At 35.2% G+C, this 25889-nt stretch overlaps 1 protein-coding gene and 2 long non-coding RNA genes across 8 annotated transcripts in view; 2 read left to right on the top strand and 1 right to left on the bottom strand.

Annotated features, from left to right (window-relative positions):
• The window catches only part of GALNTL6 (polypeptide N-acetylgalactosaminyltransferase like 6), a 1206818-nt gene that overhangs the window by 404936 nt on the left and 775993 nt on the right, over window positions 1–25889 (top strand). The gene's annotated exons all lie outside the window — the stretch shown is intronic.
• Window positions 5922–11181, bottom strand: LOC123590194. The gene is made up of 2 exons (XR_006708661.1): window positions 11070–11181; window positions 5922–6506 (listed from the first exon to the last, which is right to left on the bottom strand). It is a non-coding gene; the product is annotated as an uncharacterized LOC123590194 (long non-coding RNA).
• Window positions 11350–19253, top strand: LOC123590175. 4 transcript variants are annotated; one of them, XR_006708646.1, is made up of 4 exons: window positions 11350–11513; window positions 18108–18353; window positions 18466–18556; window positions 18980–19253. It is a non-coding gene; the product is annotated as an uncharacterized LOC123590175 (long non-coding RNA). The 4 variants fall into 4 exon arrangements; XR_006708650.1 differs by having other exon boundaries at window positions 11367–11513; window positions 18209–18340; XR_006708645.1 differs by having other exon boundaries at window positions 11368–11513; window positions 18209–18353.

Here is a 25889-nt window from a genome sequence, read left to right as displayed (position 1 = left end):
TGTAACTAACTCATCATCTTCCAGGTCCTTAGGTATCACGTCCTATGGGACAATCTCTGTTTTTGTTTTTCTCAACTGAAGGCACTCTACGCTATTTTGATTCCTTATAACATCAAATGAACTTTGTTATAACCAGAAGTTTATTTATATGCACATCAACCCCCACATTGGAATTCTTGGGAGCAGAGTATGATAGTCAACATTTTATCCTTAGCTCCTGGAAAAGGAACTAGCATAGAATAAGCATTTGATAAATATATGTTGAGTAGATGAATAAACCTGTCTTTTCTGGTCATGTCTATTTCCACAGTATCTTTTGCGTCTTCATTATCACATGGGTAAAATAAGAACTGCATCTATATAATATGATGTTTATAGGAACTCATGGATTATAATACAGTATACAAAAAATGCTCAGTGTATTACTTGGCACAAAGGCAGTCTAATTTTTAGCAATTATTATTCCCCAAGCATGAGGATCTCCTTGTGAATTTTTTTCCTGATTGCTTCACTCAAAAATATTTTCTCTCAGATTTTTGTGCCCTCATATTGGATAATTCTCTCATCATTTCATTGATACTCATTAATTGAGAAGAATTCTGTCTCCTCCAATAAGTAATAAGCCCTTGATAACAGGATTATCTCTTTTCTTACTGTGGCTATCTAGTGATTGGTACAACATGGACATCAAGCAAAACATCTATAGAATATCTTACAATTAAAGAAAAGTATAGACTGAAGAAAGATAGTTTAGGATTCTCTCTCCATTGCAAGAGAGACTTGATAGTGACTTAAAAAACACACAAAACTCTTAGTGAATAGGTCATATTTACATCAAAAGAAAGACTATATTTTGCTTTTAATTAATTTTATTTTAACATTTATTTATTTTTGAGACAGAGAGAGACAGAGCATGAGCAGGGGAGGGGCAGAGAGAGAGGGAGACACAGAATCCGAAACAGGCTCCAGGCTCTGAGCTGCCGTCACAGAGCCCGACGCAGGGCTCGAACTCACGAGCTGCAAGATCATGACCTGAGCCGAAGTCGGACGCTCAACCAACTGAGCCACCCAGTTGCCCCAGAAAAACTATATTTTGTTTGCTTTCTTGTTTAAATAGTAGGAGAGTCCTGAAGCATTCCAAAATAAAACAGAACTTTTTGACTGTGTTGAAAAGACTATTCCTTCAATTTCTAACACAACCAGCCATATGCCTCCATATGGTTTCCTCTTCCAACAATTCAGATGATAGTTAATTTTTAGGAATTTCAAAAGACTTTAAAAACCACTAGTCCAACTCTTCTCATTTTGCATTGGAGGAATCAAAAATCCAGACAAGTTAAGCAACTTTGAAATTCTAAGACAGTAAAGGATTTAGGGAAATATAATCACTAGTTATTTATCCAAATAGTTAATGTCTTCAAAAGTATCAGTAATTTAGATGAAACTGTCAATTCAATATATTCTAGATGCAGTAGAGGCTTAATTGAATGTCTGCTTGAATTACATTCAATTATATTGATGTTTCACTAATATGTGTTGCAATGAGCATAACAAAATCTCTCCCAAACTTGAACTTTTTTCCCATGTTGTTAAAAGGCACCAGTTTAATTATCTTTAATTTAAAGTTAGACTTTAGAACTACCGCTCATGACCACACACTGATTTTACTTGCATTTAGGAAATCCTGTTGCCTTAAATCGTTGATGTATATTTATAAATCATGAACGATGCTTTTTTTTTAAATGTGTGAGACTATTTACATGGTTGCAAATGTCAGCAATATGAAGAAAAAGTTGTAGAATGGAACCAACAAATGGTACTAGGAAATGTTTTACAATTGCCTGCATAATCCATTCTGCCCTTCATAATCTAATGCCATTTGAGATTGTGTACTGATGAAGATGGTAACATCGTGAGTTTTGGCATTAGTTACTGTAGAATACAAGTTTATCTTGTTTAATTTTATTTCAGAGCATTATATCTCAATAGACTCATAAATACAAAAGTAAATGCACGATAACATCTAGCTTATTTACCATTTTGTTTTGCCAGTCTGACATAATATTTTAAGTGATTGTTCTTAAATGTTTTCTTTTGGTAGAGGGGAATGTCATCAAGGGTAACATCAGAATTGTTACTGAGAGGTAAACTTCAAAAGTACATTCCTAATTGTTAATCTGGTGATTGTAATGCTGAGTTCAAAGTGTTGCATTAAATAAGTTATTGCATATAAAAGTCTTAACACAATGCTGGACATATAGGGTATGTGCTCATGAAATCACTCATGAAATGGTGATTACTTTTTTGTTTACCAATGGAAAGCAAACTTTGTTGATGTTAGTCAGAAACATACTTTATGAAAGAGAAGATGAAAAGTACCTGCTTTAAGTTTCATAACATTATTTCCCCCAAAAGATTTTATATGTAAATACTCTGTTCAATTACTGAGAATAAAGAAAAAAGAAATTTTTTGAAATTGGATCAACAACATTGTCTCCTAACGTTTTACTTTATTTTTAAAAACTTCTTGAGAATAATGGACTGGGTTTGGTAAAAATCTCCACTGAAATTCTTGTTATTATAGAAGCATACAAAAGTTGTTTTTTATATTCAGCTAGTTGAAAATGCTTTTGTAGTGTTGCCCTAGTTGCTTCTGGAGTTAAAAGATAAAATATCTGTTGTGGAATTTGCAGACTAGCTGAAACAATAAAATAATGCACATGTAATAACACTTACTGTAAAAGGAAACAATTACATTAATTGATCTAATTGGATTATCAATTACCAAAAGGCAGTGGTGATGAGCCACTACTCCAGGCTAACTTTTTGATTGTAGCCCCCACTTTCTTGCAAATGCAGAAGAAGGGTGTGACCAATTCTCACTTGGTTCCAAATGAATCTAGGCTTGAAAAGGACCAAGGAAGTGGTGGGAAAAAAAGTTGCAGAAGTGATGGGACCTGATATGCTCTTTGGTGCCTTGCCACTCTCTAGAATTTAAAAAGCAGAGCAGCTATCATGTGGGAGAATACCTTAATTTAGTTAGAGCCATGAGGTAAAGAGCCAGGCATTAGTGAGAAAGAACATCTCTTATGTAATGTAAATATCTTACTTACTTAATTAAAGCTTTTAGGCTTTTTATACTTACAATTCCTCAAAGCATCATTGGCAACTAGACTGATGGTTAAAATTTGCTAGAGCCTTGTAATTGTATGGACATTGCTGAGTCCGCAGAGATGAAGAGCAGTTTAATTGAGGTTGCACTCTCCGATTAAGACAAATAATTTCTAATGGAAAAAGACAGATATTAGTGCAGTGAGTTTTAAATGTCTTGAATTATATTTGTTATTAAGTAAGTGAGTAAGTAAATAAATAAAGGGATGGGAAGTTGGAATATTTTAATACATCTACTACGTCTTTATACTTTTGAAATAATAATATTAGTATTGAAATAATAATTTCATATGTTTTTAATATCCAATTATACATAGGTAGGTAGATAGATATAGATACTTAAATATAGGTATGATTACATAAAGGTGATAGATAATATTATTTTTGGAAGAAAGATTTAAAAATAGCTTAATGTGGGAGATTATCTCTTAAATAGGTTATCTAGATAATGTACTTAGAAGTCGATGTGGTCTATTATTACCATCTAGTGGCAGTGTCTTTGAACTGCAAACACTCAGTGCCAATGTAGAATCTAAGGGGGCTTACTCGGCCAATTCAACCCATTTTCTTGATGCATAGGTCAGAAATATCGTTATATAACATCAACCATACACACATTAACTTGTAAAAACTTTTTCGTAAAATGAAACTGATTTGAATAAGGCCAACTGCAAAAGACTTAAGTTGGTTTTGATAGGTAGCAAAATCAAAATTGGGCTGAGAGGAAAATAATGTTTATGTTGAATTAAATTACCAAGAATAAGGCGTATGAATAGACACAAAATTCTCTGCACACTTTGGCAATATAGTCTTCCAGTATTAAAATGTATAATTTTGATTAGATGAGAAAAAAAGCAAAAAGTTGATGTTGAGATTGAAGGTCAGATATTTTAAATAGCATAAATTAGTGATAAAGAATAAAGGTAAAATACCTTTAAAATGATATAATAAAAAGTAAAAAAATGTGGACATGTAATTAGGTATGTTGTTACGGGAGAAGATAAATTGGTAATTATTTTCAATAATTTCTGAGGATATGAGTGTATACTTATATTTGAGTGGTCTTTGGGGGAATGCAAAGAAAGGGAAGAATGTGTAAGCTTTATCAAGAAAGGTACAGTACTTGATAAATTAGGCAAAAGAGATAAAAGAGATGAAGGCATCTCTTATGGTTTTAAGTAGAACAACTAAGGAATTAAGGTACTGTTTTAGATATTAGGGAAATTCAGAATAATTATTATAGACCCTTGTTATATAGGATATCAATCTCATAAAAGCTGGACAGAATTCTGAGGAATTTTCCTATATCATGTCATTTAACCTCCCATCCATTCCTCCGTTTTTAAACCGGGGTGGGGGAGGTAAAAGAGTCAGAGCCAACTCTATTATATCATTTTTCCACCACCTTACAGCTTAATATGTGGAATCATTGGCATTCGATTCCCAAACCCATGATATCTAAAGTTTGGTGCTCTTTTCACTTCTCTGTGAAACCTTGACAGAGATTTTTTTTCAACTAAATTAACATGAAGATTCTACAGTATATTCAATCCTGTATTACCAATAATATGACTTTATGTAATTAAAGTTTAGAAATTTTGAAGTTTATTAGGTTGCTTTTTACATAAAGGAGGAGATGTTTGTCCTGAAATATAAACCTAAAAAGGATCAAAATAAAGGAATATATAAAAGGTATATTTGTGTGCCATGATTTTTTTAGTTACATCATTATAATAACTAAAGGATTGCTAAAGTGTGCAGTGCATGGTAAAGATGTGCATGGTTCTCTGGTCTACAATTAAACAGTCAGAATTACCATGTGGATCCAACCTGCCTGATAGTCTAGGAAGGGACAGACAGTTGGCTGCATGCATAGATCACCTAGTGTCTCCCTCCGTTCATGTGCATGCCTGTTTCTGGTTGTTTATGTTTATTGGTTGGTAACAATGTTTTTACTATTATTATTATTATTATTACTATAATAATACTTATTATTGTTATCATTTATTTTAGAGTTAATATAGGTAAACTCCAAAACTGTTTTAATAGTCTCAGCTATCCTTTAATTGTTAATATTTACATTAACTAATTATTAATGATATTATAATTATCCTCTCATTTTAAAAAAGTGTCTTGGTTGGGCTGATGAATTATATTTTTACCCTAGACAGGGGGTACTTAGACAAAGACATACATGGTGGTCTGGCAAAATTTATGGACCCTTTTTAGAATTAAATTTTAAAGTGCATAAAATAAAATGCATAAAATTACAAAGGAAAACAAACATATGAAACAGAATTATCAAAATAGTGATTTAGTAATCATTGTGCTCCATTACTAAGATCTAGTGATGGGTTTAATACCTACTGTAATTTGAAGAGGGGATAATCAATATTTCAACATAGCTGTAAGGTGAGAAATATATTTGTAATTTCTATTGATGAAAAAGTCAGAAGTCCTAATTCTATGCCTTATGACTTACCTCCATTTTTGAAGGAAATGTTAATGTTTAGTTCCTTAAAAATCAAGATATACTTTTTGCTAACACCAAAACATATAGTTAACAACCTCTAGGTGTACGACATTGCCAGCTTATATACCTTTCCCAACATTAGAACTGAGCTCCTTAAACTCGCAAATTATATTCATTTTTGCATCTTTAGTAACAAATATAAAACATAACCCATTATATGTTGTCAATACATAGATCAATGAATGCATAAAAAATAAAGTCAGTGAAAAAAAAATCGAGGATGTGAAAAAATTAATTGGGAAAAATTACATGATAGCAGACACAGCATAGAAAAGTTTCCAGATGAAGACTTTAGCTGTGGTGTGAGATAGATTATGGAAATGAAGGTGAGTTTTTCCTAAGCTGAAACTTGTGCCACCGTCCACTTATTTGGCCTATTAGGACCTGCTTGGGCAATTGAAAAGATGGCCAGGGCTGACCTAGCTCCAGAGTGACATGTTGCTAATCCACATATTGTGAGATTGATGATATCGAAGTTAGGTCACAGGACCATTGTGACAAAGGGAAGATGCTCATCTTTTGTTTCTTCTCTCTCCCTACTTCCAGTCCCACTCACAAATTCAAAGGTACACTCTGAAGGGTTTAGTAGGCAGTGTTACCAAAGGAGTTACTCTGCGTCTGTGACGTTTGTTCTTTAGTTGGAAGTCTGTTCCAGAGACATCTTCACATCTTCTTTTCAGAAGCTGTCCACAGCGCTTCATCTTGCTGCTTTTGTACCTCCACCAGCTCTCCCATCAATGGATTGAAATTGTCAGAAGAAAAATGTGTTTTTCCTTTCCCATTTATGTGTATAAGGTTGTAACTGGTATTTCCAGAGCAAAAAAAAAAAAAAAACAAACAAACAAACAAAAAACAAAAAACAAAAAACAAAAAAACAACAACAACAAAAAAAGGAAACAAACAAAAAATATCTGGAGATTTACTATAGAAACAAGAAGCATTGAATTGAATATCCTTTTTAAATTTTTTTATTAAATTTATTCATTTTGAGAGAGACAGTGACAGTGTGTTGGGGGGGGGGTGCAGAGACACTGGGGGAGGGCCAGAGAGAGGGAAACAGAGAATCCCAAGCAGACTTCCGCTGTACGCACAGAGCCCCACCCAGGGACTGTGAGATCATGACCTGAGCTGAAACCAAGAGTTGGACACTTAATGAACTGAGCCACCCAGACACCCCTTAACTGAACATCTAATGAAAAAACATTTAAGCATCCTTTAACTGTCCCCACTGGGTCTCAGCAGAAGTACAAGGACAGTTGTATTTCTTCAGCTTGTCAACAGTGATGATCTGAGAAAAAAACTGCCCAAATGATGTGGGTGCAGGGAGATAGTAGGAGACCACAGAACATAATGGAAGGAGGGACACAGTGAGGAAAAGACAATAGCCAGATGCTTAAGGCGTTTCATGAAAAAACATATTCTCTTATAATGAATTTTCTCAGCAGTCCTGGATGAGTGGATACATATGTATTTTTCCTTTATAACTGTATGAGTAATTTGTACTGGCATTGTCGATATGAGTAAGATAAGCTATTTCAGAGAATGATAGGTGATAGAAGTGACATGGTGCATTGTAACAGAGGGGACTACTTTGGATAAGGTTGGGAGTAGGCAGGCATTCTTTAATAAGTGACAATTGAAGTGCAACCTGAATGATGAGAAAAGAGACAGCTGTATGAATAGTTGCCAAAAGAGCATGCCAGGCAGTGGGAAAAGCTGGGAATCATATAGGGTCGCAGAGGGTCTAATTATAGCTTCTTATCAACTTGGTTCTCACTCTATCATCTTTTAGTCACTGAAACAGTCAGTGCTTGTCCCCCTTTAAGAACTGAGGAAAACTCTGAACAAGCGTAGGGTATAGGAAAACTTCTATAAGTAAGACAGAATGAATATGTATTCTAAATGACAGTGGGTTATAATAGGAAACACTCTGGTTTAGGAATAGTCCTAAGGGGGCGCCTGGGTGGCGCAGTCGGTTAAGCGTCCGACTTCAGCCAGGTCACGATCTCGCGGTCCGTGAGTTCGAGCCCCGCGTCGGGCTCTGGGCTGATGGCTCAGAGCCTGGAGCCTGTTTCCGATTCTGTGTCTCCCTCTCTCTCTGCCCCTCCCCCGTTCATGCTCTGTCTCTCTCTGTCCCAAAAATAAATAAACGTTGAAAAAATAAAAAAAATAAAAATAAAAAAAAAAGGAATAGTCCTAAGAAACTTAATGTGTATCATTTGCTTACTCTCGGCCAGGGTCTCCTAAGTTTTGGTGAGCACTTTGGATTTCAATCTAAGGGCAGTGAATTAATTCACTAAATGGCCTTAAGTGAATAGTGCATGATTTGAGTTATGTTTTGAAAAGCCTACCTTGGATATTTGTGGAGAATGGATTATAGAAGGATGATGGGGAACCCTGGGGAACCAAGTGGGGATGCTTTTGTCATTGTCAGGAGAGACAGTGAAAGAGATGGGTGGATGGTAGTGCCCTTTGCTGAAAGAGCAAGCGGAAATTTATTCCAGCAAGTAGAGGAAGCTTCCAAAGTTCTGTTTGGAAATGTTCATTTTTAATCACAGTTTGGGCAACCTTTTCTGAAGAGGGTGAGCGTTTGCTCCCCTTTCCTAAATTGACCTTTGGCACAGCCAAGACAACACCTCTTTCCAAGAAGCTGTTTGTATGGTTGTTAATACCAGGTCTGGAGCTAGACTAAGGACATAAAGACTCCCGCTCTGCGTGTTACTAGCTGTGTGTGACCTTGAACTTTCTGACGTATTAAATTGTATATGCCTCAGTTTCCTCAGATAAAAAGAGGATGTAACTATCTTCTGTCTAATGAGGTTTTCAGAGATTAATTACATTAGTTAATGTAAGGCCTTAAAATAGGGCCAGGCACATTGTAAGTGTGTGATACACATTAAGTTTCTTAGAACTATTCCCAAACCACAGTACTTTGTATTAACATCCACTCTTTAGAATATATATTCATTCTATATTATTTATAGAAGTTTCCCTGTACCCTATGCTTGTTTAGAGGCTTCTCCAATTCTTAAAGCAAACTGAGTGTTAAGGGGAGGCTATAATTAGTTGAATTATGATATTTTAGCTCTTTGTGCAATTCTTATCAATAGCATTTGGATGTTATGCAGTGAACTCAAGAGATCCACGAGTAGGTCCCCTGACCTGTATATACTGGAAGTTGGGCTATCATTGGAGACTTACCTTAAAGAATACTGTCTTGTTTTCCTCAGTAAGTTTAAGGTTATGAAAAGTATTCTTTTGTGTTTTTTTCTACTTTCTTTCCACTTTTAATTAGTTTAGTAAATCAATCATTGCTCTAAATGTAAAACCATAGAATTATAGAGCAGAACTGGGATTTTGGAATGCAAAAAAATTGATATATAACCAACGTATAACTAAAAATACGGAGTTTCTAAGGCATAACTAAATAAAACATTTTATTATGAAGCTGGAAGCAATTCATTTCATTATGAGGTGGGAAATATCATAGAAATATAAATAATCCTCAAGAAATGTCTGAATTTCAGCAGAGCCAAACCTGCTGAGGGGCCTTGTCACATTTGTACCACTTGGTATTTTTCTGAAGAACATTAGTGAGAATTTCGATGGTATATTGTTTATACTTCACAAAGCTATGAAACTCTGTGAGTTATTTCACCTCTAAGACCATAAGACATAATCATATATTAAAAAAAAAAAAACATAGGTAGGAACAGAGAGTATATTTGGTGACTGCTTTGACAGAAATATTGGTTTCAGAACAAAAGAGTTAAATTTGCCTCTTCTTGGTTTGGTCAGACACTACCTAGACATCACAGCTGAGAATGGTTGTTAATAGATGGAGATTGACCTGGATGATGAAGTCTCTGGTAATCATGTCTGCATGAAAACCTGAAGAACCATTGACTTCAAATAATTAGATGGCTGTTATGTAGAAGAAAGGATTTATTCTTTTTAGCTTTGTGTGAAAGTTATAGGAAGACATACAAAGAAACAATTTTTCAAGCATAAATAACTGCTGAAAATACACGAGAAACATTAGACTACAGAAATTCTTGAGTTCTTTGTTTTTCTGTTTCTTTTCTTTTTTTTTTCCCCTGGTTCACCTGTCTATTCTAGAAAAAAAGCTATTACAAGGATGTCTAGTTACCAAGGAGAAAATATGGTCAAGTTGTTAAAGTGATTTCATTCTTCTATATGATTACATGGCTTAAAATTCACAGATAATATCATAATCTTACATGTTACAAAATTGCAAAGATAAATTTTGATCCCAACGATCTCTCACAGAGGTAAGTCCACCGGGAGATAGATCACAATGAACCCTCTCAAAAGCATCAATGTGATGTAATTTAAGAGATTCCATTTGAAAAATTATACATTCTAACTGTCTTTCTATAGAGGGAGAATCCAGGATCATTGGTCAAAGTATGCAATAGTTCTAAAAGACCAGACATTAAAAAAATAGTAACAGCCTTATTTATTTTAATGCTACAGTTTATTGAATCATAATAACTATGTACACACGAAGAAAAACAAAGACAAACTGACATCAGCCTCCAATGTTTTAACAGATGACCATAATTGTAACTCAATGAAATAAGCATACTTCTCTCTCTCTCTCTCTCTCTCTCTTTCTCTCTTTTAATGTGGGCATAATAACCAGGATCAAAATAAGGAATTATATTAACAAGACTGTTTCATTTGCTTATTCATAGATTTAATAAGTAGAGGCTAGAGCTTGCTGGTTTAATTTTCATTTTATTCAAATTTATATTTGCCCTTCCACAAATTCATTTTGCTGAATGGATTTCTATTTCCCAGTCAAGCTGGCAAAAAGGTTCCTTGGTACATTAGAATGTTAAATGGTATCAAGACAAAGTAAGTAAATAAAAATAATTAAAATGAATAGTTTATCATCATCTAAATGCAAAATAGTACAACACAGAGAAAGCCAATGCCATCTTTTCCCATTATTCACTTCACAGTTATTAATTGTGCCAGTATACATCACAGTAAAGAATGAGAAATTTTGACAGCAGGGCTGTGAATTGGAAAGACAAGTATGCACTTCAGCTGTATGGATATATGTAATAATATAAAAAGTATAAATATTGTTAAAATTTCAAAATTAATGCTGAAAGGACTGAGGGTTATTTTAAAAACAAACTTTATTTTGGTAATAGTTTTAGACTTGCAGAAATGTTGCAAAGAGGTACACAGAGTTCTCATAACCTTAGAACAGATTCTCTTATTACTAACATCTTAACACTAGCAGGATTCATTTATTACAATTAGGGAAACAATACTGATATATTGTTATTAACTAAAGTCAATACTATATTAAAATTTATTAAATTCTTACCTAATGTCTTTTTTTTCTGTCCCAGCATACATCCTAGAGTACCACAGTACATTTAGTCATCATGTCTCCTAAGGCTTCTCTTGTGACACTTTCTCATACTTGCCTTCTTATTATTGATGACCTTGATAGTTTTGAGAAATACTGGTTAGGTATTTTGTAAAATGTCCCTCTTTTGAGGACTGTTTGCTGTGTTTCTCATAATTAGACTGGAGTTATGGATTTTTGGGGGAAGGCCCTTTGAGGTAAAGTGCCATGTTTGTGACATCATATCAAGGGTACATAATGCCACCAGGACTTGTCAATATTGGTGTTGTCCTTGATCATCTAGCTAAAAGTGTATTTGTCTGGTTTCTCCAACTATGAAATTCTTACCTCTAACCCCACCCCCTTCATACTGTACTCCTTGGAACAAAGTCACTATGCCAACACTTAAGGAGTTGAGAGGTATGTTCCACCTACTTGAGGGTAAGAAATCTATATAAATATATTGCTTCTACACAGAATATTTGTCTCTTTCAACTTTATTTGCTTATTTAATAATTTACTTATATCAGTATGGTCTCATGGAAACTTAATGAATACATTGTGTTATAATCTGATACTATCTTCTTTGTGTTCAAATTGTTTTAGCTGTGACTATTTGGAAACAGTTTCAGTTGGTTCCTGTGTCCCTTTGAATTATCTCCATTATTGTGGGTATTTGTTGTTAATTCTTATTTGCCTAATAAATAGGCAAATATTTATTTATTTATATGCCTTATCGTTTAGGGTAGTATTAGATGTGCAGCAAAATTGATAGGAAGGTATGGAGATTTCCCACTCTCACAATCTGTCATTTAATTGGTGTATTCAGATTATTCATATTTGCAGTGATTATTGATATGTTTATTGTGTTTTCTATCTGTTGTGGTAATTTTCTCTTTCTACCTTCTGTAGTTTCGATTATTTTATATAATTTTATTTATTTCCTCTCAGGTGTCGGTTCTACTTCCTTTAAACTTTTTATTAGCTTTCCTAGAGTTTACATTATTAATTTTTAACTCCTCTTCCTCCACCTTCAAACAATGACATATTGCTTTGTAGGTACTGTAGGATCCTTACAACAGATTGTTCTCAACTGTTCTCAACGTTTCCTTCCTTTCTCTTATGATATGGTTGTCACTTGTTTCACATCCATATGCTGTGTTTACCCAATACACTACTCTTAATATTTTAAACAAGCCATTATGTTTTACATCAATTAAAAGTGAAGGAAAAATTTACCCTAATTTATTACTGCTCGGATGTTCTTCCTTCCTTTTTGTAAATTTGAGTTTCTTCACTATATCATTTTCCATCTCTTTGAAGAACATCTTTTAACATTTCTTGCTGGGTAGACCTCCTGGCAATGAAGTCCCCCTCAGCTGTTGTTTGTCTGAAAAAGTCATTATTTCTTCTACATTTCTGAAAAATAATTTCACTGGATATTGAATTATATGTTGCTAGTTTTTTTTTTCTTTTAATATTTTTTAGTATTTTACTCCACTTCCTTCTTGCTTCCATGGCTTCTGACAAAAAGTCCTCTAAAGTCTTATCCCTGGGTTTCCTGCATGTCTCAGTCAGTTAAGCATCAGACCTTAATTTTGGCTCAGGTCATGATCTCACAGTTTGTGGGTTCAAACCCCGTGTTGGGCTCTGCAGTGACAGTGCGGAGCCTGCTTGGGATTCTCTCACTCTCCCTTTCTCCCTGCCCCTTCTCTGTTCTTGTGCATGTGCACAACCTCTCTCTCTCTCAAAATATATAAACTTAAAAAAAATAAAAGTCATATCCCTGTTCCTCTATAGGTAAGATAATGCCAAACTCCCTTGTAATACTGCAATCTATAAGAAATATATATTTGGTTATTCAGATATGATATATGTGAATACATATAATGAGTTTCCTGAGTTCTGTGAGCTACTCTAGCATTAATCAAACCCAAGGAGGGGGTATAGGAACCTCTGATTGATAGCCAGTGGGTCAGAAGCACCTGGACTTGTAATTGGCACCTGAAATGAGGGCCATTTGTGTAGGACTGAACCCTTAACCAGTGGAACCGTGCTATCTCTGGGCAGATAGTATTGGAATTGAGTTGAATTGTAGGACTCCCAGTGGGTGTTGGAGAATTGCATGATGGTGTAAGGAAAAACCTACATACATTGGATTTGGGCACAGAATTTTTACCCCTCACTCCTGCTCTGTTTTTTGTTTTGTTTTGTTTTTTGTTTTGTTTTGTTTTGTTTTAAGATTTTCTCTTTATCTTCAGTTTTCTGAAATTTTAATCTGAGATGGGTAGCTATAGAGTTTTTTGGTATTTGTCCTGCCTGGTATTTTCTGTGCTTCTTGGGTCTTTTGTTTGGTATTTGACATTAATTTTGGGAAATTCTCAGTGATTATTAATACAAATATTTTTTCTCCCATAATTCTCAGATTTTATTTTTATTTATTTTTCTTTTTTCTCATTAATTTTTATCTTTGAATACCAGTTGTGGAAGTCCCCATATAGCTTTAAGCCCACTGATTCTTTTCTTGACTATGTCCATTCTATTCATGAGGTTCAAAGACATTCCTCATTTCTATTAATGTTTTTTTAAGTTTATTTATCTTGAGAGAGAGAGAGTGTGTGTGTGTGTGTTTGTGTGTGCACGTGTGTGTGTGTGCGCGCCAATAGGGGAGGGGCAGAGAGAGAATGTGTGTGTGTGTGTGTGTGTGTGCAAGTGGGGGAGTGGCAGAGACAGGGAGAGAGAATGTGTGTGTGTGTGTTTGTGTGTCTGTGTGTGTCTGTGTCTCTGCAAGCAGGAGAGGGGCAGAGAGAGAGAGGGAGAGCGAGAATCCCAATCGGGCTCTGCACTGTTAGTGCAGAGGCCAGTGCAGAGCTTGACTTCACAAACTGTGAGATCATGACCTGAGCCAAAATCAAGGGTCGAACTCTTAACCGACTGAACCCCAGGCACCTTCTATTAATGTTTTTGATTTCTAGCTTTTCCCTTTGATTCTTTCCCAGAGTTTCCACCTTTATTTTACATTTCCTATGTGTCCTGACATATTGTCTGCTTTTTCCATTAGAACTCTTAAGATGTTCGTTATTTTAAATTCACTTTCTGATAATTCAAAAATCTATGTTAAATCTAAAAATGGTTCTGATGCTTGCTTTGCCTCTTTAGACAGCTGCTTTTCTTTAACCTTTCAGCATACCTTTTATTATTTTTTTTTGTTGTTGTTGAAAGGCTGACATAATGTATAAGATAATAGGACCTGAGATAAATAAGTAAGTCTCTACTATTAGGTTCTGTGTTTATGTGGCTAGGAATTGGACTGTATTTAATGTTGCTGTAGCTGCATGTGCCAGAAACTTCAATTTCCTCTAGGTTCCCTGTTTTGGTCTCCCCTCTGTTTTGGGCTTCTCTAAGAAAACTGGTGTTTAGGTAGAACCTTTGTCTTTCAACTGTCATCCACAATTTTTACATGTGAGCCCTGTTGGCATCATAGTAAGGGATGGGGGAAAGCAAATGTCCTGTAACTTTACAATTAAATCCCAGTCTTTTAGTGGGCCTTTCCCTAGAATATAACCTTCACAAAGCTTTCTTAGCTTCCACTTACATGATACAAGAACATTAGACTGGAATCCAGAGGGAAATGGCGTTTTCTCAAGGTGGATAAGTCTCTGGTAGTCTTTCTTTTTCCCTGGAGAGTAGGTATTTGTTACGGAAAACACTCTAGGCACATTTTACAGATGTTGCTTTTCCTCTCTTCCAACAACTGTTAGAGGGTCTTTCTTAGCTTTTTACCATAATGGCATGGTTGGTAACTTCTCTCCTGGAGGTAAAACCCAGGAAAGGATGGGGACTCCTAAAGCCAGGGATTTGAAGTCCAAGTATTTATGATTCTCATGCTACTCTATAGTTAATTTTCATTAATTCATCAAAATTATCTAATTATTACTTGTTTATAGTCCCTGTATCTTCTGCTCCAACTAAAGAGATCTTGGCTGTGGCTTTTTCTATTTGCCTGTCTCTCTAGATTTCTGGGTGATGGGTTCCCTTGCAGCCTCAATTCTCTGATGGATCCAAGAAAAATTTGCTTAGCTTCATTCTTATAGTAAGGACAGGGTGACAACTTTCAAACTATTTATAGGTTGAGGTAGAAACCAAAAATCCTTAATGGTCATTTTTTACAATTCATTTTTAGAGTAGTTACATTAGAGAAATTAAAACAAAAAATTTTAAGGTGTATTTATTTTGAGAGAGAGAGAGAGAGAGAGAGAGAGAGAGAGAGGCAGGCAGAGGGGCAGAGAGAGAGGGAGACACAGAATCCAAAGTAGTCTTGACATGAGGCTCGAACCCACGAACTGTGAGATCATGACCTGAGCCAAAGTTGGACGCTTAACCAACTGAGCCACCCAGGCGCCACTATTAGAGAAATTTTAAAGGTCTAAAATGTTCATAGCATTTAGGAAGACCAGAATACTCAAAACTTTAAATGGAAGTGATCTATTTTCCTAGATACATAAAGTTACTAATTTTTACACAAAATAAAAATAGTTTTACTGTATTTGATAAAATATTAGCTTAAAACTCTATGATTTTTATATTAAAATTGAAAATATAGTTAAATTCTCAATCAGTTGAATAAGTGTACATGTATTTATGTACATTTACTGTGTGCTAAGGACTATAATGGATGTTTTCCAAGTAAATCTTATCTGCACCTTACAAATGTGTGAGATAAGCTTTATTATTCCCATTTTATGGAGTAAGAGAGTGAGACACTGAAATTTGTGCTTTTAAAACTATTTTATCTCTCTAAAGAATCAGGAATTATCTATTTCAGATATTTGGGATGGTAGAAAGATGTATGCTAATGAGTTTAGCCAAAGCCACATTTCTAGATTAGATCACTTTGCAATCAGAAATAGTATCTCCGATTACACAAGTATGTCTTCTCCATCTGTTCTTAAAGCATAGAGATAAAAGAGTAATCCTAATTATAAAAGTAAAATATTTTATTGTATTCTTACTCATTGATACCTATACTTATTATTAATATGAAATGTCTCCTTAGTACTTTTCAAAATACCAAAGGCAGTAAAGTAGAATAAATTGCATTGTTGTACACTTGACACCCTTAACATGAAATGATAAATATAATGCAAAGCTTTGTTTGTTCCATGACTAAATGAAGATAAATCTTTTTTTTCTGCATTTAATAATAAGCTATCCAATCTCCTATCTATGTCCTATAAAGTAGTGTGTTTCAAATTTAGTTGTAATTTTTAAAAACTTTTGACTGTAGGCTTCAACAATCAAAGTTGCTTTCCCGTAAGTAAATTATTTTCAGAGTACAGTGTAGATACCAGGAAAACACAATGATCTATTGTCTTTCATGTATACAATTTGTTGAATAGGATGCTCTAAATTAAGAGCTTGGAAAACATCTTTGCTGGTATTTGAAATAATTAGGTGTGAAAGTCATGATCCAAGACCCTTTTAAGATTTAGATTTTAAGTGGTTTCTCTTCTACTTGTCAAGTCCTGACATTTTATCCTTTGGTATTTAAAGAAGTGGGGATTCCATTCTTCCCCCAAACACTGCAGACAAATTATACTTAGTCTACATAACCAGTACTATAAAAGCAACCCGGTTTGGATACTCAAAAGCATTGACAATTTCCTGTGAAAAGGTATTTGCCCACCCATATAAGAACAGGTCTTTATATTTAGAAAAAATACTTTGATTAATGATTTTTACAGTGAAATTTTCCATTGGGAAAAGTATTATTGTTCCTTTGACCAGTAAATCCAACTATTACCAAGCATCCTTTTTCTAGGTTTTAGGCATCTTAAATTCAGTGTCCCAAACTCAACTCATCTCTGTCCCTTACCTTCCCACCACAATACTTAAATTAATAAAGTATAAAAGACTTCATTGGAAGTGATATTATAAAGTTACTTGTTTATATTTTTTAAAATGTTACCTTCCTAGTATGTAAGCTTCTCAAGAACCTGAAGTTTTCTCTGCATTAGTTGCTAATAAATCTCAAATACCTAGAACAGTACCAAGCACGTAGTAGATGTTCAATTAATATTGATTCAATGGATGCCTCCTCCTACTAGAATATAAGGTCTCTGAACTCTACAATTTTGTCTGCTGACAGTTATATTCTAGTGCTACAGTAGGCATTCACTAAATACCTGTTGACTGACCAGCTAAATGGTAGATTGAATAAAATTATACTAGTATTAAAATATTGACAGTGGAAGGGGAACATGGAAAAATATCCTCTACTATCTCTAAGCAATAAATGTGATTTACCAATGATCCATTTTATATAATTTACTTGTTAGATTATGATACAACTGAAAATAAATTTGTTATATTTTTGATGTTGCACAATGATGTGTTACCTTTTTACTAAATTTTCCTGAAGATTGAATTAACTTAAGACATCAACTCAGCTATTAAGACAGGCCAAAAAACATATTTGAGCCTTTCAAGCATGAAGTTTGCATATTACAATTGCTTTCACCATTTAGGACAAATAATATTTCAGATAAAAATTTTAAATTGTCACTGTGAAAGGCTTTTCAAATTCCAACAATACTAAAAGTAGAAAAGACCTCACTGAAGGTAATGCTGAGGTCTTAGCTATGTTTGCATACATATGGTTTGATGCATTGATGACTTTAATTATTATGAAAATGATAATAATACCTGAATTCAGCATATGTTTATACAGAGATATTTTAGGAGTTTGAAATAGATGACTGAGCCATGCTATAGCCTAATCATTTCTTAATTATGAACTAATTCTGTATCCTCAGTTGCAATTCTGGGCGTAGTGCTCTGCTGGTGTTTATTTTGTTAGTACTTACATAAAAGCACCCGGGTGACATAAAACTTGGAGAAAGAATTGACACTATTTTGGTTTCCTTGACACTATCATATTTATCATGACAAAAGATCTTCGCTTTTTCTCTCTAATCCTCATTTCATCTTTCTGTGTTATATGTTTCCCTTTAGACATAGCACAGTGAGATCAGATTAATAAGAAAATAGAGTCACAGTTTAAGATAATATTGATTCTGGAGAACAACTGAGGATGCTATGTTTTTTCCTTGAAGAATTGATAGGGTGGAAATCTAGAGGCACCATATGATGTCCTTCTGAAGAAAAGTTCAGGGGGTCATGAAACCCAGGCTTTATACCCCCAGAAAACTGCCAAGTGTATGGATTCTCCTTCACCAGGGGGCCAGGTGATTCTTGAAGGTTAATATAATATGTTTTTTTTGACATGATCTTTCTTTGCTTTTAAATTTTCACAGAAATGATGTCCACTTCTATACTAAGTGTTCTTTATTGTTTTTATCTTTCCCCTTAGGAATCACAAAGAGAATACTTTGAGATGGGAAAAAAATCTCAGAAAATTTGTCATTTTTGTAAGATGCTGATCTCCTGAATATTTCTCCAAGGTACGCTGCTGCATAGCAATCAGGGATAAGGAGGGCTTTCCTGCTGAGTTAACATATTTCTGTTGTGATGGGAAAAAGTAAAAATTACAGTAATTTTGAGGGTCACTAACGCAACTATTCTACCTCATATGCTTAAACAGAAATATAGTATGTGAGCTGGATTATGGCTACTGCTGAGTTCTTACGCCTGTTTGATTACAGGGAGGCTTTTACCAAGCAGTTGATCTTCTTTAACTAAAATAAACTCTTAACAGTGTTGTCCTGTATTCATAGGAGAATAGTTTGCTACTGATCTCTCTGGTTGCTAACAGAAACTTCAGTTTACTGACAATTAATTCTGGTCGGAATGTTAATGGAATTTATGAAGTAACAGTATAGGGGAAAAAAGCTAAAACACAATGTTTTCTTTTCTATCTTTTTCAGTGACCCAGACATGTGTCCGATCTAAATAAGGAGGCATCTTCAGAAATTCTTCACAAACACCCCCAAGAAATCATAAAGTGAGGGTCTGTGACCTTTGCCTTTGCAAAGAAAAATGTGTAGATCTTCCCACTGACCGAGGAATGAAAATCTCATTAAAAACTTGTTTCAGAGAGATTGGAGCAGGGAGCAGATGTCAGTAGAACTACCAAATTGTATGTTCCTTTTGTTACATGAATGTAGTTATTTAAAATAAAATGTTGGTGCTATTATAACATGAGTATGATAGTATCCTTTTTTTATTTCTTTGCAGATAAATTCCATACAGACATATATGTAATAAAAGTGACTGTTCCTATACGACACAATTTCATTCTGTAAATTGTGTGATCAATGCAACTTTAGCATCAGGAAGAAATGGTCTTATCTGGGATGCTGAGCATCAAGCCACTCAATTGTTTTGTCTTTTTTATGCTCAAAATAAAAACCAGACCACTATTTAGTTACCATTTACCAGGACTTACTCTTTCCCTGACATTTTCACTTTTGCAGATCTCCTCACCAATCTTGCCTCAGTGTTTGTCTTTATTTATAATGATCTACACAGACACCTTGTAGAGTGACTATATGAGTTTCATTAAAATTATACATGATAAATCATCCTGTGCTCTCAGGAGTTGAGATACTAATACAGATACAGAGGATAGGTTAATATGCTCAAGGTCTTGGCAATCACAGCCAATATCACACCAGATGAAAGATAATGCCATCAGTTTCTAAGGCAATGAGTAAGGTCAAGATTAAGATTGTAGCCAAAGCCTGGCCTTCGGTTTGGGAATGGTAACCACAGCCTAGATGTTTGAAGACATAATCCTTCACAATGTATTTTTCAAATATTTGAATTTGTTTATTAAAATTAAGATATTTTATATAGGAACTCAGATTTCCAGATTCTGTTGAAAAATTTTGAGATCTAAAAATAGGAGCCGAACTCAGTACACCCCCCTTCCTGCTTCAAACATTTGAGTTCTCAACTCTGCTTCAGACATCATGTTTACAAAGTCAAGAGGAAGACCAGAGGTTTCAGTGACTGATAACAGTTCAAGGTTTATTTTATTTTATGTTGTTGGTATCTTAGAATTATGTTGACATCAAACCTGAGAATTTATACAGAATGTGAAGAACAAGACTTCTGTCCACTAAAAAAATATAATTTTATGTTCTGACACTAACTTATCAATATGTTTTGTGAGTACATAAAAATGCAGAACCTTCTCTGTAGATGATTCTAGGCCCATTGAATGTTCTATAAGTGGGTTCAACTCAGGAAGGAAAAAGATGTTAGAGCAACAACAAAACTAACCTTTACAAAACATTTTATTGTATTACCCTTCACTTTGAGAGCCTTTAATGACTTGTTATGGCCCAGTGCGTGGTGTGATTATTTTTTGGTCTTCACTTTATCTCTCTAGTTTTATTTGCTAACATTTTTAAATGACCTTATACAATAAAGTTTGAATAAATGAATAATGAGAGAGTCATAAAAAGTCTCCATGCTTATTTATTTTTTTGTAATTCATAAGATTTAAAAGCAGACAGCTCATATTCTAGTTTAGCACTTATTAGTTATGTGATCTTTAAGACTTAATTATGTGACCTTAATACTTCTGAACTCCAGTTCATAATCTGGCTCACATAAGAATAAACTTGTATAAGAATAAATGTTCCTGATCTCCTTTTCCCATCCATACCATCTGTGATATTGCTCTTTTGGTAGTGTTCTATTAGTTTAGAACGTCTTCTAGGTGGCTTAGAAACTTAATCACACCAAATGTAAGATTTCACACCCATCTCTATGTGCTACTAACACCTACTGTCATAGAGTTTGGCTCACATAATTTAATATTTGTATAATGTATATAAGTTTTTTCCCTGCAACTGTGTTATAACTTTTGAAGGGCAATAGAAATAACTCAGATATCTATAAAAAATAGCCTAGATGGCAAAAATAACTGGCATTTCTATGTCATTTTTTGATAAGCCAAGGGCTTTCATATACTTTATCTGATTTACTACTTTGAAAATTTTTTAAGGTGGGTAAGGTAGGTGTTATTTTTATTATCCTAATTTCATATATGAATTCACATATTTCATAACTGAAGGACCTAAATGAAATGTAGATTTTCTGTTTATAGTTTGAAACCATATTTTAATTTATGCCTTCTGGCTCTGGATCCAGAGTACTTCTACTACATCATATTGTCTTCTAAGGAACAGGTATAGTGGTAGGTTTATGGTTCGTTGTGAAAATGAAAGTCCATTGTTTGTTGATTTATAAAACATATGATAGGTTTTAGGATATAGACAATCTTTTCATCATAGTGATTTACAGATGTGTCTATTTTCAATACCATCACTATCTGTAGTTATAAGTAAAATTACTCTAGAGGTAAAGGGTGAGATACTTTATTCACCTGGGTTTTGCAGACTTTGTTCATCTGGGTCTCATCTGAGACATGTTTTAAGATTATTCAGTAGTTAAATATAGTAGTTAGATAGCCGAAAAATCCATCAGTTCTTAGAGTGGCACACCCTACTCTTTCACCCATTTGTGCCACATTTCTAACCCCAGAAAGTGCTTGAGTTTGCTATATCTGGTAAACACATTGCCTACGAATCATGTTTTACTCTTGGAAACTTTTTCTCATGACCCATTCTCAAGTATATTATCTTTCAGTAGTCTCCAGGATTCAGCTCTATTACATATGGTTTCTACCTAATGGATTCTGTCTCTTCCATCCCTGGTAATATTTTCAAGTTAATTATTTGTAGTGTAGTGACATTGCAATGAATAAAAAGTCTACAAGGTGAAAAACAAAAGTGCTCACAAATAAATGGCTGACTGAATGATGGGTCTGAAATATACGTCTCATGAAGGTACGATCCTCCTTATATTTATTTTACAAGGTCATAGATAATGGATCTGTACTACTGTAGTCATAGAGAGGACACATGATATAACCCGGGAGAGAAGCAAATGGATCTGAGCACTGGAGATTGCTCATGTGAAAGGAAAGGTCGGAATACTGATGGGTCATTTGCTGGATGGCTAAGCTGTCAGAACCAAGGTAGTTTTATACAAATGTACCGGGGCTGATTTAGGTTTATTCACCTACCTTTCTAGCAGGTGAAAAGGACGCAAACACAGTTAATCTTTATATTGGTTATCAGCCCTGAAAAGAAAAAGAAAGAAAAAAAAAAAAAAGATTCTTCAAGAGTTTGTGGCACATGATTTGTGACTAAGTCTGACATGTTTTCTTAATGTGATAATTGTATCACTTTCCTATTCATATGAGTTAGTGGTTCTCAAACTTTAGTAAGCCTTATAATCACCTGGAGAACTTGTTAAAACATAGATTTCTGTGTCTCCTCTCAAAGTTTCTGATTTAACAGGCATGAGTTGGGACCAGGGAATTGTAGTTCTAACAAGTTCCCAGGTGATGCTGATGCTGCTGGTCTGTCAGTAACACTGATACAGATAAGAAGAGGTATTAGTGTAGCAAATCCTTGGATAGCCCTTATTAAAGCACCGTTTCAGATGATCTGCTTTAACCTGATCCTTCTACCATCAAAAAATATTCTCATGATGCTAATACACCTTGCTGGAGTACTGATAACTATCAAGAATGTGTAAAAAACTTTGAGATTTCTTTTTGTACATAAAGTAATATTTGCAAATAATTTTAAAACGTAATATTAATATAAAGCCTATAATGGTAACCAGCAATCCCCTAGCCCATTTCCCTCTACTTGTAATTTCTTAAAACCCAGGGAAACAATGTTGATCTTTTATCTTTATTCTGTTATATGCATCCATATTTGTAGATAGCATGTGTGTATTACTGATACTTGATTTCTCTTTCATTTTGCTTTTATATGTTGTTTTCCTATTATATAAAATGTGTATTTAACTGTCTTCACCCTTGTCCTCAACCCCTGGTATAGTTATAAGACAAGTTTCAGTTAAACCTATATTTAGGTAAGAGTATTCATACCTGAATCAAATAATATGCTATGATTGAACTTTCTTTCTTGTACATTGTCTTTTTTCCCTCAAGCCTTATTAATTGTCCCAGTTTTCATTTGCTTAGATTTTTTATGCATCTCAGTAATTTACCCCACCCTCTTCAGAAGAATTATAACTCTCCTTTCAATACATTTTTAAAAATAGGCAAAAAGTAAGTTTGTCTATTTGATGTTTTTGTGTGTATTTTTCAGAACCTTTCAAGGGCTGCTTTCCAACTCCCTTGCACATTCAGGGCTAGATGATCTCTAGGCTTGCTGCCATTTTGCTATCTTCCTTCCTTCTTTGCTTCTGGCTCTCTTGTGTCTTTTTTTTAAAATCTGAGTAGGGTTCCTTTGGCCTTAATTTTCCAAACTCTTTTTTAATTATCCTATGCTTGCTATCCCATTTTTACTTTCCAAGAGCTCTTTTTTTTTTTTTTAATTCTCTGAATGCTTTTTTTTTTTTTTAAATTTCTGTTTCTATGAAGGAACTTTTCCTTAAAGCTCTCTGAGGGAATGGAATTTAGATTTTTAGGTTGGGGGGATTATTTTTCTGAGCCTTACATTGCCTCTTTCCTTCAAGTTTGTTATATCTTTTATTTATTTTGGCCTCCAAATTTTATGTCCAAAGGTCTCCCAAATGTTGGTAATCCTTGGCTACCTGTTCATAGTCATAAGTGAAGTAGTAAAAATACTACTACAAAGATCTGTGGGTTGAGGAGGACTTCCCCCATACAAGCCTGTGTCTATACCTGGAAGCAGTGTCCATATCTGCTTCCATTTTCCAGAGTTAAAGTGGATGGCAGCTTTCTGGGAGCCAAGTAGAAGCAGATAGCTTTGGTTAACAATGCTTGGTATACAGACTTATAAGGAACCTTGATTTTCACTACTGCTTGGCATCCTGGTTTTCAATGACTTCTAGTAGCCTGAAAACATACTTCTCACATTCAAAATCCACTACTGTATGGGTGGGGAGCATAGTGGATGGGCCTCAGGAATCACTTTGTTGTTGGAATTGGGAAGAGAACCCAGGAGAGTCTAATTGCCCCATGTAAAAATGTCAGTCATTTTGTTGTGACCTTTAACCTCACCCTCAGAAATACCTCCAATTTTAAATTGCCTCCAATTTTAAGTAATTTCAAAATTCAGTGGCATTAAAAAGTGTTTCCTTTACAGTAATTTTTAGCCATTTACAAAAAGTGCGTCAATTCAACTATCTGCTTTCTTGCTTCATCCGATGCTTTACTGTCATTTTCATACAGTTTCTGCAGAGAGCAACGATTAACTCTTTTGTTCAATTGGCTTTGTATTACAAGTTGCTAAAAATTCTTATATCAAATGAATCAAAACAAGAGAAATAAAATGTCCCTAGTAAGATTAGAGGAGGTCATAGAGAGGACATGACCACCGGTTGACCCTCAAGCTGGATCATTGCAATTGGAGGATCCTCACCTATCCCTTGTCCTTCTAGAACCAACCCCACACTAGGAGCTGTTTAAAGGGCATAGCCTTAAGAGAGTAAGTGTTGTTTAGATCTTTTGGACTGAATATATCCTTAATTGAACCTAGTTAAGGCATCCATATAAACTTTTAAGATTTGGTGGTGGGCTAAAGAGACCTACATGTCTTGCAGCACACAAGATGAGCCTCCTATGTAAGTTTCTTGCATATTAAACACACCCCCTACCAATCTGGAGGGGCTCACGTCTTCCTTCAATCCCTTCCTGCCTTCTGTGTATGTGGCGAATTGATCAAGCCAGCTAGGAGACCCAATAGGTGATCTTTGGGAAGGAGGCAGTTGCAGGGAAAATTGTGCATTGGCTATAGACCACTATGTGAGGAGGTGTGGCCTGTGTTTTAGATGCTTTGGACCACTGTGCAAGCACAGGGATGCCTGAAAATGCTGGCTCATCTGATGTGATTGCTTGAGGAACTGCTTGTAGAACAATATGACAGAAAGAAGAGTGGCTGCTGCAGTGAGCTTTTCTCTGCCATGATAGTTCAGTGGCCACCGATGCCCATCGGGAGTTAGAGATTTGGAAGAAGATATGAAGGATCTTGGAGGACGTGCAGTGCCCACAACCCTCCTAGCTTTGGCCTGGAGGGCAAGTTGGGAGAGCAGGATAATAAGTTGGAGGACTTAGTGTGCCATTTTACAAAGCTAGGAGGGCCTGAACTGCATGGATTAAGGCAAGGGCTTCTGACAAAGCCTGCTTGGGATTCTAGGAAGTGGAATTCCTTGGGAAAGGAAGAGGGCAAAGAAGAGGCTAATGTCATGATTGACAGTAAAACAGGTGAAATTCCCCATGTGTCTGACCTGTATGTAATCCAGATGAAAGCAAAGGCACAGCAACAGCAACCCCATCCAGTGGGGCTGCCCCCAATTAAGAAAATGTTCTTGATAAGAGAATATACTCCCATTGAGCTTATTGATACAGTTGCCAAGGTCTAGCAAAAGGGAAAGAATCCACATATGGTTAGTGTGGCTGGGGGAGGGGGGGGAGGTACATAGCATTTCTCTGACCAGGCAGGAGACAGAGAAAATGAGCAAAACATCACTGCACACCCTACCCTCTGGCAGTGTCCACATGGTGCTCTCAGGGCAGTTTAAGGGGCTCACTCCTTTGTAGGTTGGAGTTTCTAGCCTGCAGGGAGGCTTCATCCAATGAGACAATCTCCCTGCACACATGAGACCCTGAAACTGGAGTCTATAGAGGTATAGAGGAGGTAGAGCAAACGGTTAGGGAGTTAAGAATGGGGTCGGCCCTGGGGCGCCTGGGTGGCGCAGTCGGTTAAGCGTCTGACTTCAGCCAGGTCACGATCTCGCAGTCCTTGAGTTCAAGCCCCG

This window comes from Leopardus geoffroyi, chromosome B1 (assembly GCF_018350155.1).
Source record: "Leopardus geoffroyi isolate Oge1 chromosome B1, O.geoffroyi_Oge1_pat1.0, whole genome shotgun sequence".
Lineage (NCBI taxonomy): Eukaryota > Metazoa > Chordata > Mammalia > Carnivora > Felidae > Leopardus > Leopardus geoffroyi.
The sequence above is the reverse complement of the archived record's forward strand: the minus strand, read 5'-3'. Positions and strand labels throughout refer to the sequence as shown.